Here is a 16,496-nt window from a genome sequence, read left to right as displayed (position 1 = left end):
CTTTTCAATAGTTAAAGTTACTGAGGACTGTCAAGTTTAAAAAAAAAAACTGTAGTTCATTTATAGCATCAAATAAACATGAATGAACAGGAATGTTGTTTTAACCGCAGAACGGCATCAGTACAAATCCTCCCATGTTAATCTACTAACTTTCCTGACTGCTTTGTCGGACAAAATGGCGGATGGCGAAGTATGATTGGTCAGATCACCTGTCAATCAAGCTCCCTGCGAAGGGTCAATTACAAATACACTTGCTTCTGTATAAAAAAATAAATGCCATCGGTACAGAAAGAGGAGAAGCTGGCAATTATCTTAAACTATTACATGATCTTAAACAGCAACAAGCAAACCCAAATGTCTCAACAACATTAAAAGCAAGTGCTAAAATATTCAGAGTAGCAGTAGTTTGAAAGAAGGACGATGATATTAGACAGATAATGACTGCGTACTTGTTTATGACTTGACCTTTGTATGATACAAGAAGAGTACAGAAACCAGGAGGCTTTCTCTTGAGCGAAACACTGATCTTTGATCAGCCTCAGTGGATAATAGTGAAGTTTATTATGACAGTACACTCTACTGATAGGAGATCAGATGTGAGCACCGATGACTGATGGACCCACGGGACCGGTCTTTATTCCCAGACTTTCTCCGGACTCTGCACTTACCGGCACTGAGAGTGATGTCATGCTGTCTGTCAGCAAAGCTCAGAGAGACCGAGAGCGAGAGACGCCAACACAAGCACAGGCAGAGACAAGAGACACGGCACAGAAAGAAGCCGCTTACTTCCGTTATCATTGAGGTTTCAAGTATCATATCCGCCTCAGATGTTCTTCTGAAATTCCTTAATAGTCAGTTGTTGACATTCAGGAAGAGTATGGTGCTATAAAATTAATGTGGATAGTTCAGATCGTTTGGTGTTGAGAGAATTGGATTAAATGTTCACATTGAGAACTTTAATTTGCGGCATCTTTGTTTTTCTTGAAGAGAAACATTGGAGAAACGGGACTTTTATTTTGTCAGAATACAGTGTACAATGTTTTTCAATAGCGGTTTACAAATAGACGCTCTTTGCAGGCAGATTGAACAAATGTAAATAATAATACTGATAATAAACTCTTTCACCGCCAGCGTTTAAAAAAAAAAAAAGAAAAAAAGGTTGCCAGCATTTTCACAAAATTGTCGTGAATATTTTGAATATCTGAACATGCAATAAATCAAAAGTTATAAGGTGCACAAGTATATTTAAGACTGTTAAGAAACAGTCATGAAAGTGTACTCTCTTTAAATACACGTAAGTGGCCTTTTATTTCATTAATATTATCTGCAAGTACAGATTTGAAAAATAAATATTTTCATATTTTCAATAAGTACATTAGAAGTGCACATTCATTACAATATAGCACACTTATTTTTCAGCTTATCCATACCATTGAATTTACTATACGTAGGAAGCCCGGGTTTCAGACGAGAACCAGTGTGTGTGAAAGTGTTAAAAAGCGAGTTGGGATTGAGTGTTTACATTAATCCTCTAATATGGAGTCTCAGTTTTATTTTTGGTTATGGTTGTATTTAGAGTCAGTGGCTGTAATTGTGGTGTGTAATCGTTGCAATATGTCATCAGGGAGACATTTCAGCACGTGAAAATCCTTTTTTAAATATTTATAGTAGTGATGTTTTAACTACGACCAGATGTAGATGTCTGCATTCAAATTAGGAAATGTAATTTTTAAATGAAAGATTTGAGCGTATTAGCGTCTCGCTGCACATTTCTGCAACTGATGGTTCAAATAATGAAACATGATAAAAGCCAATAATGACTTACTGAGAGACACAGACACTTCACATTACATTAAAAGAGACACACAATTATGAGAGTCAGAGACAGCTGTAGTTATCGACATCATCCAGACGTTGTTTTGTCTACTACTGCGTCTTAGAGAGACATTGTCTACACATTACAGCCAACTCACATGCAACTACATTAACTTCGAGCCAGACTTGCCAATGTTTTCCGAACTGAGAAAATTGAAATATGTTTTACTGTCTGTCAACAATTTGCAATTATTTTAAGTCTTTCATTTGATCAATATTACAACTTCCTCCTATCCAAGCAAGATGCACTCAGTATTTAAATTGTTTTTTTGCTAAAAACAAATGTTTTACTCATAACGCATATATATATTACATGAATATTTTATTCTGCATGGAGCCGGTCATGGGCGCCGCATGCTAAGATCACATGACCAGTCGTGTTATGCATTTAAGTATTGAGTAATAATGTTAATGACAACAACATAAATAATATATTTACTTTATATTTAGCCTCTTTCTCCATTGATGCCCATTCTTTGGACTCATTACTATTTGGTCTTGTATGTACTGTAAATGTAAAACTTACTTACTTACTACACACACACACACACACAGGAAGTGGAGGAAATGCCACAGAGGGTGTGTAATGCCATATCTGCTGTGTTTTTAAAGCATGTCTGTCTATTGATAAGGGCGGATGTGGGGGGTGGGGTGGTGGGGGGTTGGAGGGGGTTGGAGGGGGGGGGGGGGGGGTCAATGTAAAATGGGGTGAAAAAACACTGGCCAAAACATTTCAAAGTTAGAAAGTCACAAGTGTGTTTTTTGATAGGCCTATAATTACAATTAAAGATATTATATTTTAAAGATTACCCATTATGCCCTTTTTAAGTAACACTATGTAGTTGTTCAACCTTCATAATATATTTCCAAGACCCTTGTGATGGTACATCGACTTAAAATAAGTTAAATGACACGTCTGCCATAGCCTGACGTGGTCTGTATCGCTTTTACTGGCACTATGTAACTTCGGGTTTCGGGTAGGAACCCGTGCTCAAAAAGAACTACAAAATTCGACTGCTTTACGGCATACGTCACTTCCCCCACCACTTCCTCAAATTGTCTGTGGCCATTGCAGACATCCCAAGTCTCCCGGGAGTCTCCTGCGTCTCCCTGATGCCCGCAAATTAGTTCAGATCTGCCGGAATCTAGAGCGCGCATGCGAGACAGAACATACTGCGCGCATAACATACATAGCGCGAGGACGGCAGAGAGAGAGCGAGAGACCTTGCGAGTGTGCCTCACGAAAGCTAGTGAACCCGCCACCAGCCGCCCCCCCCCCCCCCCCCCCCCACCCCCGCCCCCCGTCAACAATCCAGTCACCAAGATATACCTCCCTGAAATGACTTCTTGCAGGTTGGGATGTCTGCCATTGTTGATTCCAAAGCCGGTGCTGGATAAACAGCGAGCGTGCGTGTGCGACAGTCGGCTGCGGAAGGCTAAATTATTTACGACAGCAGTAATGGACAATTCTGCTTCCAACCTGTAGGGCGACCGCTGAGGAAAAATCACATGGTGTTGCTTTAAAGTCTCTACTAGAACAGGTTTCCATGCTTGAATGTTCAAAAACACATTATGTTCCCCATATTCTCCATTGTTGCGGCTCCTCTCTTCACAGTCTGTCAGTATCGCTTTGTTCAATTCCTGTCATGAAGCCCTTCCTTCTGAAAAGCACACTGTGCTCTGATTGGTCGGCTGGATCAGTGTGTTGTGATTGGTCGAGCGTTTCGAGTGTGTTTGGGAAATGTCCCGCCCCTTACCATATCCGCCAGTTTAACACAACACTAACTCACTCAAGCAGGCCCCGCCCCTTTATTCTGCGAATGCCTTTGGCAGGAAGTATTTAAGTGAGTTAATTTCTGAAACTCAAGACTACAATGGAGGCATTTCAGGGATTTCAGAAGAGAATAAATCCCTTTGGTGTGACTTTGCTCAAACAGCAAAATTACACTAAAGAAAGATGTAAAAACTTTACATGACTTCCTTTGTAGGAAAAACAATATGGAAGTCAATGGTGTTTTATTTTGTGTTCTTATTTTGCGTTCAACAGAGGAAAGAAACTCATGCAGGTTTGGAACAACTTGACGGTGAGTAAATGATGAAAAGATTTTAGTTTTCGGTTTGAACTATCTCTTTATGTGGGTCAAATATACTAGTTCAGCTAATTGCACTTAATATAAATGTTACATTTTAATAGTATGTGTGTTTCCCAACTAAACCATTGACTTTAGTATTGTTAGCATCATGCTGAGCTACATAAAAACATGCAATGACTTTGTGAGATACAAACTATTTTTAAGGATAATATATTGCTTGAAATAAGACCACAAATGGGCTGTTGCCTATGTTTGAGAGTTTTTAAATCAAGCTTTAAGATCCAATAATATTTATGCTAGTTTCAAGAATTGTTTTTTGTCAATTTTGTCATTTTTGCTGGCCCATAAACTTCCCATAAAACTTCCACTGTAAGTGCATTATTGTGAATATGATTTTTTTTTGTTTTTACAAACTGAAGGGCCAAACCCCAAATATGTTTTGAGATAATTGACAGGATGATGCCATAGATGCGACGCCAAAACAATGTATACTGAACACAGAACACTCCTTAAAGATTTTGACTTAAACATGCTTGGATGGCTTTATAAGCAGAAGTCAGAGACCCATGAAAATTACAGCGCAAAATGCCTTGTGAACTATAATTGCAGCCTTATTTCATACACCTATTAGAAAAGCTTTCTTCAAGCAATTAGTTGCATAACACCCTGCTATATTAATGGCCAATCCACACACAAACACTCATTGAGGCGTTGCTAATGCCACTTTAACATCTGTGTCCCACAATAAGCACTTGCGTCACAGTTCGGTTGACTTCAACCCCTCTGACATCACGCTATTACTGGTCTATTGTGGAGTGTGAAGAGTTTCTCCACACAAAACCACGGTTTGATCACACAGGTGTTTGCGTGAGCCTTTCTGAAGACTAAAGAGGGTCTCAGATGAACCTAGACATTGAGTTAATCCCTGTTCGGTGAAAGCATAATCACTGTTATTATCTTGTCACATTTTTAATGGAGCATAAAGCCAGACGAAGGGTTTTGAGACATCCTCTCACATTCAGAATGTGTTATGTAACATATGATGAACATTATGGATTCATGAGGATATGCTTAAGTCAAACAATGGCTGTCTTTTTTTTGCTGTTTTCATTAGTCATGCTTTAAAGGGACTTTTATGACCAGGAAGAACTGTTATGTTCTAAGGAAGCCACATGGTTAAACAGGGGCTAGGGCGGCCATCTTGATAAAAAGACACACGGGGTGTGTTTCACCAAAGCATAACCATCGGTATGGTCGCAAGTTCCATCGTTATCAGCAGTTCAACGAGTCGGTGTTTCCCGAAACCATCGTTACAACGAACATTGTCATAGGTATCCTTGAGTGTTAAACATATGACAAACTAAAACAATACCCTTTCAAACCAGCTTTTAAAAAAAATACTTTTGTGTTTATACAAAATACAACGGTTATTCCAAATAAAATAATGCTGCGGAGAGAAGTTGTGCTTGTAGATCAGTTTCCAAGCCAATAAAGCTTGAGCATAAAAGGCAGAAAGTTTCACTGGCAATTGGTCAATTTTATAATCACACATTAGTAAAAAAGAAAGGCCCTCAAGTCGATCCAAAATAAAATTAGGAATAAAATTCCACAAAGAAGGTTTTTTCAATCAAAATTTGAACCAATTAATTTTGAAAGTATTATTTAAAGTAGAGAAATCTAAAAAAAAATCAAGGCCACCACTTTTTAGCGAATTTATAACAACAGATTTACGAATGTAGTGCACGCGATTCTTCCATTGAAATTAAATAAAATCTGATCAATAGTTTTGACAGTTTTATTGTCTAAATGTATAGATGAAGCAACATAGGCTAGTCTAGAAATCCCTTCTGCTTTTGACAGAGGGACGTTACCTCTATTAAGGGATTTGAAGGACAAGTCCCTTAATAACCAGAGATTAAATTTGCTTTTAATCTTTTCAAAAGCAGGATTAAAATTCAGAGAAACTCTATCTTGCTCACTTTTCGAGACAACAACTCCAAAAGTTTATAACTTTTTTAAATATTAAGGGAGAGACCTGAGGCATTTGAAAACAACTGAATACTTTTAATTGCCTGATGAACCTGGCTAGAGATTAAAAAAAAAATAAGGCTGTGTCATCCGCTAGTCGACTAATTAAAAGACTTCTACCAGCAATATGACTTCCTTCTAGCTTACTGTCCTTAATAAAATGACAGAAAGCCTGTGCTACAATAAGAAAAAGATATATTGAGACTGGACAGCCCTGCCGAATTCCTCTTTCTAGAAGAAATATCTGGGTTGTACCATGTCCTAATTTCACTGAGCTATTGCCTCCTGCAAACTAAGTATTCATGGCATTACAAAAATAGGGCCCGAAACCAAAACGCTCGAGACAAAAGAAAATTAGAGGATGCTCAATAGCATCAAAAGCCTTGAAAAAGTAAAAAGATATATATATTTAAACTGTCATCCTCAGTAAGATCAGAGTAATCAATGAGGTCAGAGACAAGTCTAATATTATTACAAATATGGCGGCTTTTCATAAAACCTGATTGATTTTCATCAATAATGGAGTTCAAAATCGACTTGAAACACCTTGAGAAAATAAACAGTTTATAATCATTATTAAGGAGGCTGATGGGTCTCCAGTCGTCTAAGAAACGCTTTAGGTTTAGGTATTGAGCAAATGACACCCTGCTTCATACTTGCTGTAAGCTCAGAGCAAGTTAAGCTCTCTATATACACTTCGAGGAGGAAAGGGGTTAACTTAGAACCTCAGAATAAGTTATCCCATCGTTACCAGGCGACTTGTTACTTTTTAGTTGAGAAATTACTTCCTGAACCTCATCAACAGTAATTGGTTGTCACGATTTGGTCTTGTCTCTGTCACGTTTTGGTTTTGTTCATGTCATGTTCCATGTCTGTCATGTGATTCCCTGTTTGTCATGTGATCCTGCCATGTGTCTTGTCATTGGATAATCATCTGTTCATTGTTCACAGGTGTCCCTTGTCTTGTCATTAGTCTTGTGTATTTAAGCCCTCATGTTTGCCATGTGTCTTTGTCAAGTATTGTTTCCTGTAACCTCTGTTGTGTAAGTCTATGTCCACGGTTTTGTTTCATGCCACGTCATGCTTTGTTTTATGTTTTGATCTTGTTGTATGTTAATTTTTAATAAATACTGCACTTAGGTTCTCACTACAACTTGCCTCCAGTGGATCCTTTCAGAATACTTGACCCACACAATGAACCCAGCAGTTCTGTCACTATTGAACCTTCGTAAAGGTGACCAGGCCATCGAGGCCTATGTTCTGGACTTTTGTGGACTGTGCCATCAGGTGGGATTTAATGATGTGGCTCTTAAGGGCATTTTTCGTTTAGGACTGAACGATTTGGTGCGGTCCCGATTACCAGGGGGAAAAATTCATTTAGGCCCCTTGATGGGACCATAGAGGCCGCACCGCCATGGCCACCTGAACTGCCTGGTCCACCCTGGACCCCTGCACTGCCTGGTCCACCCTGGACCCCTGCACTGCCTTGTCCGCCCTGGACCCCTGCACTGCCGGATCCGCCCTGGCTCCCTGCACTACCGGGTCCGCCCTGGACCCCTGCACTGCCGGATCCGCCCTGGTTCCCTGCACTACCGGATCCGCCCTGGTTCCCTGCACTACCGGGTCCGCCCTGGACCCCTGCACTGCCGGATCCGCCCTGGTTCCCTGCACTACCGGGTCCGCCCTGGACCCCTGCACTGCCGGATCCGCCCTGGCTCGCTGCACTGCCGGTTCCGCCCTGGCTCCCTGCGCTGCCTGGTCCGCCCTGGCTCCCTGCACTGCCTGGTCCGCCCTGGACCCCTGCACTGCCGGATCCGCCCTGGCTCCCTGCGCTGCAAGGTCCGCCCACGCCATGCCACGTCCCGTGTCCTGTCCCCCTGCACGGGCCTGGCCCACCATCCCTCCCCCAAGACCGCCTCTGTTCCACCACCCTCCTTGAACATAGTTTTTGTTTGGGTGTCTGGAGTCACCCTTAGAGGGGGGGGATCTGTCACGATTTGGTCTTGTCTCTGTCACGTTTTGGTTTTGTTTATGTCATCTTCCATGTCTGTCAAAAATGTTACTTGCTTTGAATGGATGGTATTGATCCCTTTTGGTAACATGGTACTACTTACCAATTTGTGACATCCTGAAAGATAAATCTCACAGTAGAAGATGATGGTTTACACTAATGTCCACTATAGCACCCCTTGTGGTAACACTGAGAATGTGACACATAAGCCGCGTTTCCACCGCAGGAACTTCCCCCAGGAACTAGGGACTTTGGGGTGGTACTCAAAAATGGCCCCCTCAGAAAGTCCCTGCTCGTGAGGTAGTACCTTTTCAAAGTTCAGGAACTTTCGGAGGTGGGACTTGGGCCCTGAACATGCTGATAGGTTGAGTTCACGCCGCATTTTGATTGGTTGACTCCACGCAGCATTTCATTTCAACCACCATTTTTAAAAATCTGTTGCGGTGCGTGCAGTCCTACACCATTGATTGACTGATTTGCCAAATCTTCACAGTACTTTAGACCGCGATGGAAACGCAGACAGCAACAGGTCTGGGGAAAAAAGTTCCTGGGACAAATTGTTTCGGGTAATTTCGGTGGAAATGCGGCTGTACTTGCATTGTGTTATGAATTGCTTTATGACACATTTCAGAACGAAACGAAACCAACCTTGCATTGCTTGATGCATTTGTGTATGTTGACCTACATCCCAGTACTTTCAGCACTATTAAATGAATGAATAAATGGTTTTATATTAACAAGAAAATACAACACAGATGTTTTATATCGCATTTAAGATCAGCTGATAAAGCAGTTTCTAGCACAAAGAGAGTTTTGTTGTTGTTCTCTGGCTTTCCTTCACGATCACATCAGAGGGAAAAACAGGCTTGACCTTGAATGATGACATCGTCCCACTGGGAGGAATGAAACTGTGACTAATCAGCCTCTTCCTCAGCTGCTTTAACCTCTCTATTCCTTTACATATCAGTGTTTCCCTCCTGACCTCACTCCTTATTCTGTCATGTCTCATCTGTTTTCCCCATCAGCTGAAGGAAGTTTCTCCAGGAGCTTCTGAGGGGGAGACGTGTCTGTTATCCCCATCAGCACGGCTTCTGTCTGGTGCACAGCGTTTTGACTTTCAATCTCACAACACATCCTGTCACTAGACACTATAGGTCAAAATTCAAACACCTTTGTTATAAACCCTTGTGTGGCATTACATTACGACTGCCAATATGATTAGATATTGTGGTTGTCCCTGCAGACACATGCTCCTATCTCTTTCGTTCTTTCAGTTCTTCAAATGCTTTCTGGCTTGCTAGACTTTCTAGTGAAATCACAAAACAAAATGCAAATGTGTCCCCGATTCTGAGTCCTGATATAAGACATGATGTACAGCAGTCAGTACACGTTCAGAATCACTTTAACACAAACAACACCATCGGGCCAACAAGTAATATTTGATCAATCCAACATTTATCCACTAATCTACAAAACCCCAGGAAAGTCAGTGGTTGATGTTGGAAGGAATTTGGTCAATTAAATGAAATAGGTCCCAAGTTCATCTGAGCTCTTGAATGGGGCAAAAAGAACAATTGTTACGTCAAATCATTGTGATGAGAACCTACTATTATATCGAAGATCATGTCAAATAATTAGTGCATAACCTAATTAATATGCACATCCCACTAATTCACATTTGTGACATCAAAACCAGGGGTGTGTTTCCCAAAAAAGCATCGTTAGCCAACTATGATTGCAAGTTTCGTGGTTACCAACACAATTCAACAATCTGATGTTTTCCATAAGCACAATTCCAGCAAACATTTTCAAAGAGCATATACATTCTTACTAGAATGTGGAATTTGCTTTTGAGCAAAATAAGCTAACATGCAGCACAATTTATATCTTTAATTCCATATAGATATAAATTTCATTCAGAGTGTTTTAGTTTGTCAAGAGAACGAAAGCACCATTTTAGAAGTGTGTGTATGTGAACCCTAGACAAGATGGAAAACATATCGAATCAGACATCTGGAAATAAGCCAAAACAACAGAGAATAAAAATGGCAAAATATCCCTCAGATGTCATGTTCATTATAGTAATAATCAAAGTTGCTAGTTTTGGGAAACAGACATTATTGGCTTGATAATATCTCCAACGATGCATTGTAGTTAGGCAGTGAGTTACTGTACTTTGGCAGTTCAAAGGTGTGTTGGTGTGCGTTTCCCGTACAACAATCTATCTGTCAGAACTCCAATTTAAGTAACACCATTGGGTTCACATGTCCAAACACCATGGTAATACCATGGTTATTGTCCACAAAAATAACTTAAATACATTACATGTTGCCAAAACAGCAGTAAAACGTTACTAAGTACAAATACATGTAGTATCATGGTACCTGTTCAAAGAACTATGGAAATACCACAGAAGAACACAGCCCCAAAAAAATATATTTTTTTTAACAGACCCCTTGCACACTTTCTGTGTCTCTCTTCAGCTGGCTAAAGTGTGCTGTAAAACTGAAGAGAGTTTCAAATACCTCTCCCTCCCTCCAAGCTTCTCTCTTTCACTGATCTGTGCATCCTCACCAGGTTTTGTGCTGCTAATATCTGATATATCTGGTATCAGTTACTTGTGACCTCCGGCAAGCAGTAAGAAATGTGATCACATTCAGCTTTGGTTTGTGAAATGACTCGCACTCTTCAGTTGATGCTGGGTCAGTGTGAAACTGTGAAATGACCTTTGAAAAGGTTTGACTTACCTGAAAAAGACAGATTATAACAACACACACACACACACGCATTTTTATATAAAGCTAATTACAATGACTGCATCAAACCTTAAACCTAATCCTAAAATAAAACTTAAAATGGTATAATTTCCAATATCTATGAATCACTTTTACCTTGAAGTATAAAAGTATAATAGCATAGGTGAGTTAATCACACACACACACACACACACTGACACACACCATAAAACGTGGGTTTTCATGTGAAATGACATTCCAGACATAACGATTTTTATATTGTACAAACTGTATATTTTATCCCCTAACCCAAAACCTACCAACCTACCTCACAGAATGTTTTTCTGCATTTTTACATTTTCAAAGAACATATCTCATGGCGAGCAAAATATTTCCCCAAAGAACAAGGATTTCGGATGTTGCCATCTTTGGGGACATTTTGTCCCCATAAGGTAGGGTTTACCAGGACAACACACACATCTCCAAAATCTTCCACCATTTATCATCGTTCTCTCCTCTTAATTTTGCCCGGCAGCCGTGTGTGTGTCAGAATCCCCCGATGATAGAACTAGATCTTTTTAAACTAGGCGAGTGCGTCACACACACACTCAGGGACAGGTTGTCCCACAGCCCGCCCCAGATTAGACCCGAGCTGCCGGCAGTGCTAAAGTTAGCGCTGTAATTAGCACACAGGCTAATTAGCCCAGAGACATGCAGAGCGTGCACACACACACACACACACACACACACACACACACACACACACAAGACGACAGTGATGGGGGGCAGCGGGTGCCAGTGATACACCACCTTCTGTGTTCATGACAGTTGAGGTTAATTTCAACATTTACTAATACATTATTAAAATCAAAAGATGTATCTGTTAATATTTAATGGACCTGACCATACATTAACTAAAAATGAACAGCTTTATTTTTATTAACTAATGTTAAATGATGTGTTAAATGTTAAATTAAGTGTTACAAATTAATTTATTTAAATAATACATTAAAAACAAATATTCTATAGCGGTGAATCGGAGACGACAGCAAGTTTAATGTTTGTATTCCCATTTGCTTCAATACCAAAAATAAAATAAAAATATGATAGCATTTCCAACTTTCCAAAAGAGGGGAAAAGGTATCACTTTAGATTAGGGAACCTATCCACTATTAAATAGTTGCTTATTAACATGCATATTACTAGTAAATGGGCTGTTTATTAGTGCTTATAAAGCACATTAATGCCTTATTCTGCATGACCAAATGCTGCATCCCTTAACCCTACCCCATGCTTAAACATAACCATTAGTAAGTACTATCAATAAGCAGTAATTAGGAGTTTATTGAGGGAAACCTCCTTGTTAATAGTGAATATGTGTTCCCTAATCTAAAGTGTTTCCAATAAAAATATTGAGAGATTGATCACAGCAATCAGGAGAGAAAAAGATGTCAAATCCGTCAGTCCCTCAGCCGTTGTATTAGAAACACCCTCGCAGCAGCATTGATTCATTTTTTTTGTAATATACTGCAATATAACACAACATATAGCATTATAAATGTATATTCAACTTTTTAAAAATTAAAACATGAAAAAACTTTACTAGATTTGTGATGTTGATAACGCCTTGGTTACTATTGTAACCTCCATTGCCTGATGGAGGGAACGAGACGTTGTGTTGATGTACTGACACTGGGTGTCACACTTGGAGAAACGGCCAATGAGAATTTACGAGTGGAATTTGCATGTGCCACTGGACATAAGGGGATAAAAAAGGTGGCGGGCATCCGCTCATTCAGGTTTGTGCTGAGGAGCCAAAAGTGTGTCCCAGCCCTTCAGCAGGTAGTTCAGCATTGTGGCCATCAGGGAATGGAGATTACAATAGTAACCAAGAAGTTCACCATCTGTCAGTCACTTTGATGTTGTGTCGCTATACTGACACTAGGGGTCCCTGTGGAAATCATCATAACAGCTGAACTGAGTTAGGTTTTGGCGGGGCAGGTGTGGGCAAGCTACAGCGTGCCAGGTAACAAGTGCACTCACAACATCGTAACCTAACCTACCCCCAACGCAGGCCGTGTAGTCCTTCGTACCACGCGGGGACAGAAGGGGCAGTACTTACAATGCGAATAGATCCTTTTCTCCTTATTTTTTTTAGATAAAAAATTCACAGCTTTGCAGCTCAGAAATTAACACTGGGGAACTGCTCTTCCTATTAGGTAGGAGAAAGGACAGTATTGTGGCCATCAGGGAATGGAGATTACAATAGTAACCGGGAAGTTCACCATCTGTCAGTCACGTAGATGTTGTGTTCTCCTAGGTAGGACAAAGAACACTACGGAGACCACATCCTGCCAGAGAGGAGGTTAACATGTGGAGAAAACATCACATGGACTTACCAACTGGAAAGTATCACACGTGGAAAGAAGTATCTGTGGTAAGCCCCTACCTGAAAAGGGAGGAGGTCTACAAAAAACAGCAACTGGTGGAAGAGCGGAGCTCTGTCTAGGGGAATACACAAGTTTACCGTCAGCAAAACCGTGCTGTGGACAATACATCATATTGGATTACCATCAGGGAATCACTACATATGGAGCCCCTAGTCAAAAAGTACACAGGCTGACCTGAAATGGACGTACTTCACGAATTCTGTGCTTGGCATTGAATTCCTGCACATTTGTGTGAATATAAATGCAAGGGCTGAACATACGGTGACAGATCGGTGTGATAGCCACATAATGCAGCGCCATGCCCATCTCGGGACTCAAGTCTGAAGCCAGTGCTGAAGTGGTCTCATACGCATCAACCCGAGCGGAGTATAGCCGTCGAGGACGCCATATGTCCCTGTTTTTCAATGACTTCAGGCAATCCAGCACAGCCTGGCCGTGTTCGTTTGTGAGATGCGCTGTCCTGGTGACTTAGTCCAACTCCCTCCCGAGAAAGGAGATTTTCTGCACTTGGGAAAGCTTGCTCTTTTCCTAGTTGACCTGAAGCCCCAATCGGCTGAGGTGTCTGAGCAACAGGTCCCTGTGCACACACAATAAATCTCAAGAATGAGCTTGGATCAGCCAGCCATCAAGATTATTGAGAATGCAGATACCCACTTTACTTAATGGTGCAAGCGCCGCCTCTGCGACAGCCCGAAGGGGAGGACCATGTACTGGTATGTCTGACCCTTAAAACCAAACCAAAGAAACGGTCTGTGTTGAGGTAAAAATCAAGATATGAAAGTACGCGTCCTTCAGGTCTTTCGGTGCAAACCAATCTAGTTGACAAAAATGCCAACGTCAAAAAGTAAATTTACATCTTAGACAGGAGCCTGTGCAGGGCCCGATTCAAAACTCGCAGGTCTAACCCACCCCATTTCTTCGGTACGATGAAGCAAGGGCTGTAAAATCCCTTCTTCATCTCGGCTGGAAGGAGAGGCACTATTGTGTCCTAAGCCAAGAGGACCGCAATTTCCACACGCTGGACAGGGGCGTCTTTGCCTGCCACTGTGGCAGTCTGACTGTTCTGATGAGCCTGTCGCCATTTCAGGAGGGAGTGCGTCCCGACCCTGTGGCTGTGGGTGCCCTGGAACATCTACCCTGCTCTGTAAACCCCAACTGTAACCGAAGTGAACTGACAGGCCCTGGACGGGAGCCTGGGATGATTTCGCCAGGAGGCGGCGTTCTGTGACCCGGTGGAAATGCTCCCGTTGTTGCCGCCCTCAGTGCTTGCCGTGGCCGCCTTGTGCATTGCAGAAGGACCGAGGCGGGGAGCGATTGAAGTGACTCCTTCTCTGACTAGGAAAGAGAGTCACGACATGGCAACATTGCCATGGTCATGTTCTCAAAATGAGGACATCAACACTCCACAAACGCTTTTTCAGCGTGGGAACGACCCAAACCTAGGCGAGGCAGAGTTCGATGAGGAGAGAAATCGACCGCAACCAGAAAAACAAGCGGAAAGGCATCTTTTAAAAAGACTCTCTCTGTCCTTGCTTTTAGTTTTTTTGGGAGAAAGCTGCTCTTTTAGCTAAAGCTAAAAATTTTAGCTAAAAAGCTCTCTGCACTTATCCGACCGTGCCCAGGTAGAGAGACTGCTGTGATGCCCAGTTATCGCCAGTAATACTCAGCTTCTTCGCAGAGGTGAAGAACAAATCTGAGTGGATGCACACCATCTCCTTTGTTTAGACCCGTATGTCCGGGGGAAATTCCACTCGCCAATTCTCATTGTCCTTTCCTCAAATTATCAGAGGTACTTTCCCCCTTGGAAGAAATCGCGTCCCAGGGGGGGTGGGTTGGGGGGGGAAATCACATTACACGGGGCAGAGCAAAATGACCGAAAAGGGCACTTTTGCTTTCACTATTAAAGGGGCAGGGGCTCATTCCTGCCATACTCTCATTTTTATACCTAATATTACAGGTGTTTAAATCTGACTGATGCTTGAGTTCAAGAATCTCTTTCTCTACAGTAACTAAAATGTCCACGTTCCCACATGCTCTCTTAATGGTGTCACTCAGCCGAAGCATATCCAACAGATGAAGGGAAAAGCAGAACGAACGAATCTCAAAACAAGAGCCCCGGGAAATGTGTGCGATGGTAATCAAGACCACAGCCAAAGAATGCAGAGTGAAAAAAATCTAACAATTACGACTCTGTTGGTCAGTAGGAAACTGACTCAGGTGCAATCAGCCCTCATTCACACATTAAATAGAGCTCTTTGTGGGTTCACACACACACACACAGTATCGTGCAGTATCTCTCAGCATCAGAGTATCAAGTGAATGAATGCACCTCACACATTCTCTCTGAATCATTGCAGATTACATATAAAAGAACACAATGACAACACATTGAGGCATCAGGTAACATAGCGCTCCCTAATATGCAAAAACACACACCCGATTGGCCTACAATAAACATGCACACTTATTTCAAATTCTCTTAAATTCTTTCCTCATTCGCAATCCCTCGCTGTAATAGTAGCTCATGCCTCGTTTTTCCATGCACACATACCTGGTTGTGAATAGATGTGGCAGTAACAGATGGAGCTCCATAAATCACAGCAACAAAGAAGAGTGTGTGGCCTATAAAGCGAGCAGCACTGTGGGGAGGAGCAGAGGAGAGTCCCTGGTCCGGTGTCCAGATCACCCAGGAGGCCACAGGCTTCTTCTAGAGAGAAGAACCACAGATCACACGAGAGGACTTCTTCTGTGTCCTCTTGGTCAAGGCCAGATCGGGTGAAAACGATTGCTTCAGATATCATTTTTGTCTGTGTAATAGAGGGCACAAATATGTCTGTACATTTGTGTTTGTGCAAATGTGTATGCAAGTGTGATGGTATAAATCTGTGCATAGGTTTATGTATGTAGGTCATGGGGTCAGATGGTTATGGTTTGAATATTTCCAAACAACTCCTGGTTTGCATCATTTTGCACTGTAAATGCATTAAAGTGTACTGTAGATTGCCAACATAACAGTATTGCATTACTCATAAGAATACATTTTACATTTTTATTTTTATGGTAGGCACAGGTAAAAGTTCTATCCAGCCATAATGAGTGACAGGACATTTTATGGGTTTTTGTTGGCGTTGTGATTGGGTAGCCAAACCCAACAATTAATATTTTTACCATGATTTTTTGTGTGTGACTACGCTAAGGTCAGTGTGATGTTCTCTTCTGTGTCTGATCATGGTTGTATAAGCTGCTCTCCAGTAGCCAGAGGGGACTTTCCAAACTCAGCACAACCAAACCACTATTCTGCGTT

The sequence above is a fragment of the Rhinichthys klamathensis genome, unplaced genomic scaffold, assembly GCF_029890125.1.
Source record: "Rhinichthys klamathensis goyatoka isolate OS25496 unplaced genomic scaffold, OSU_Roscu_1.1 h1tg000597l_1, whole genome shotgun sequence".
In the NCBI taxonomy this organism is placed as follows: domain Eukaryota; kingdom Metazoa; phylum Chordata; class Actinopteri; order Cypriniformes; family Leuciscidae; genus Rhinichthys; species Rhinichthys klamathensis.
The sequence above is the reverse complement of the archived record's forward strand: the minus strand, read 5'-3'. Positions refer to the sequence as shown.